Here is a 3317-nt window from a genome sequence, read left to right as displayed (position 1 = left end):
TTTTATAATTCAAAGTCACCCTAACCAATAGCTGAACCTCGTCGTCTGTCCATAGAATTTGTCAAAATCCTCGTGTTTTAGACCCATACGCAGGCGAGCGAGGCAGGAGTTTAAAATAAAAATTATTTATTTTAAACAACAAAACAAAAAAGGCTGACGTGGCAGCAAAAATGTACAAACTGAGATCAGGCAGGCAAACAGGACAGGTAAAGATTCAGATTCAGGCGGATGATCAGACAACAGGGACAGAGGAGGAGTGAGATGTCTGTACAAAACAGAAGAGCATGGAGGAGAGAAGAGCTTTAAATAAGGCAGAGGGAGAGTGAGTAATGAGCGCACCTGGACAGGTAGCTGATGAGGGACAGGTGTGAGTGATAAAGACTGGAGAGGCAGACTGAGTGAAACCTGGCAGAGAATACAGATTCAAAAGCACAAGGACAGAAATGTCACCAGCAGAATGTAAATAAACAGAAAAAGCAGAAGGGGAAGACAGAAATACAAAAACAGACAAGGACAGAATGTGACAGAAGTATTTTATTCTCTGCCATCTCGACCAATGTAGCGGCTTTCCCAGTGTTGCCATATCTCACAATAGAAACAAGCAAACAGCTCTATGGAAACAAGCCCAAAGCAAGCCCAACTGGCAACCCACCACATTGTGTAAAACAGAGGCCGTTTTTAAACAGTATAAACATACATTTATTATGGCATTACACATAAACAACAGCAATATTACGTCAAGCACTTTGAATAATATACTTTTAAGCACTGATTAAAAAAAATTCTATATATTTTTAAAAACAACATCCTGACATCTGCGTATGAGTGGAGCCCCCTAGTGGTCGGCCACGGTATGGGTGTTTGGGGTGTGCGCCCACATGTCTACGTGTTCGCTTGTCGCCTTGCCAACTTGGGGGAGAGCGATAAACAGGAAACGGGGCATGGGAGGGACAAACTAACTACTATCACTCGTCTTGCTTTATTGTGCTGAGCTGGGAGACAATCAACTAGTTTCACTCGGAAAAAAAGTCAAGCCCAAATAAGCAACTTCACGTTCAAAACAAGCCCAAAAAACTCACAAGATTTGCAAGCGACTTTAGAACAAAACAAGCCCAACGTTGTTTATAATAAGCGGACTTGGCAACTATGGGTCGAACTTTGTTTTTTAACGCATGCACAATTAGAGTTTCAAAAAACATAGCACCAACTAGTGGCGTGGTGCGGGAATCACACCTTTTCCACATCTACTGTTGCAGTGTAAACAGAGACTGAAATTAGAACGTTTTCATGTAAATGCGTTAATAGAAACGGGAAAAAAATTCTTTTTCATTGGATCGTTGTCGTGTTAACAGGGCCTAAGCTGACTGTTTTTGTTTCATGTGTTTTCCTGCTTTCGACTGGAATCAAAAACTCAAAACTGGCATCACTGCTCTCATGCACACCACTTCTAAGATATTTTCCATCCAACACAAAACACATTCAGTATGTATTTTTTTGGAGACTCCAAAAGGAGGGAAGCACATAGCGTAACTTCTTTAGATAAAGTAGGTGTTCATCACAATCACCATTTGTTTGTTTCTACGGGACTGTAAAGCAAGCTGCTTCAGAAGCTCTGTCAGCAGGGGCTTGGCTGTGCAGGGAGCTAAGCAGAGGAAGTGGCCTCGGCTGCCTGCAGCTCTGCAATCCTCAGAAGCAATGTCAACAAACTGCACACATCCTAAAGTGAGATTATCAAAGGTTTTAGCTGAACGTTTTTCTACATCCCTTCTAAAAAATTATCTAAACATGCAAGAGTGCTTTAAACAAGCAAAACAGTTTAAAAGATTTTTTAAAGGCAGTAACCCATCATCATTTTACAATTATTTCTACAGCTTCCATCCATCCATCCATTATCTTTTACCTGCTTCTTCCATTTTGGGTCACGGGGGTCACCGGTGCCCATGTCAGGCCATCATTGTGCGAGGGGCGGGGTACACCCTGGACGGGTCACAAATCCATCACAGGGACACATAGAGACAAACAACCATTCACTCTCTCACTCACACCTAGGGACAATTTAGAGTTACCAATCAGTCTAACATGCATGTTTTTGGTCTGTGGGAGGAAACCGGAGTACCTGGAGAAAACCCACGCATGCACGGAGAGAACATGCAAACTCCACCCAGAAAGGCCCCTGGACCGGGGTTTGAACCAGGGACCTGTGCGCTGAGAGGCAGCTGAGTTGCGCCACCGTGCTGCCCTATTTCCACAGCTTGATTGCTAAAATGAAAACTGACGTTATTATATAATATTTACCTGATAATCAGAAGTGTGATTTTTACAATTTTATATTTTAAATAATTAAGTTCCTCGAGGAACACTATCCTGCCTGTTTTACTTATTTCCCTGTTTTGAAGCATCTGATTTGAACGAATGGGTGATTAACAGGCTCCTGCAGAACACGAGGAAGTGATTAAATCACTGAATCAGGCATGATGGAGCAGAAAAACAACTAAAACCTACAGGATAGTGTTCCTTGAGGACAAGGGTTAGAAACCACTGCTATTTAGCATGGACTTTGTTGTTTAGATCATTGTGACAATCACACATGCTACATACCAACTCTCTCTATCATTGTTTATCGTTCACAACAGTGTTCTATTGACTGAGCTCATGAGCACTTTTCAAGGCACTTTTACAAGTGTCTTTAAACCTCAGTTTTGGTCAGCTAGCAGGTCGAGTTCTCCGAATAGGTTTACCATACACAAGTGATTATACAGTCCTGTCATACGGTGGCCCTAAGGTGTAAATGAACAACATTTGAAATAACGAAATAACATTTGAAAAAACACAACAAAAACAGCAAAATCACAACATTTGAAAAAGTGGAATTACATTAAGACAAAGCTGAAGTGGCCAAAAAAGTTCATGCTCAACCATCTAGGTACCAAATCCAATAATGCTCAGTGACTGAGCATTATTGGAAGTGGCCAAAGCGGAAGTGGCTGGAATTACATTAGAAAAACAGAATCACATTTGATAAAAACAGAATTACATTTGAAAAAACGAATTACATTTGAAAAAACTGAATTACATTTGAAAAAGCTGAATTACATTTGAAAAAACTGAATTACATTTGAAAAAACAGAATCACATTAGAAAAAAAAAGGAATTACATTAGAAAAACAGAATCACATTTGATAAAAACAGAATTACATTTGAAAAAAACGAATTACATTTGAAAAAACTGAATTACATTTGAAAAAGCTGAATTACATTTGAAAAAAACGAATTACATTTGAAAAAACTGAATTACATTTGAAAAAACTGAATTACAT

Source organism: Nematolebias whitei, chromosome 14 (assembly GCF_014905685.2).
Source record: "Nematolebias whitei isolate Nwh7 chromosome 14, NemWhi1, whole genome shotgun sequence".
Lineage (NCBI taxonomy): Eukaryota > Metazoa > Chordata > Actinopteri > Cyprinodontiformes > Rivulidae > Nematolebias > Nematolebias whitei.
Note: the sequence above shows the minus strand (reverse complement) of the source record.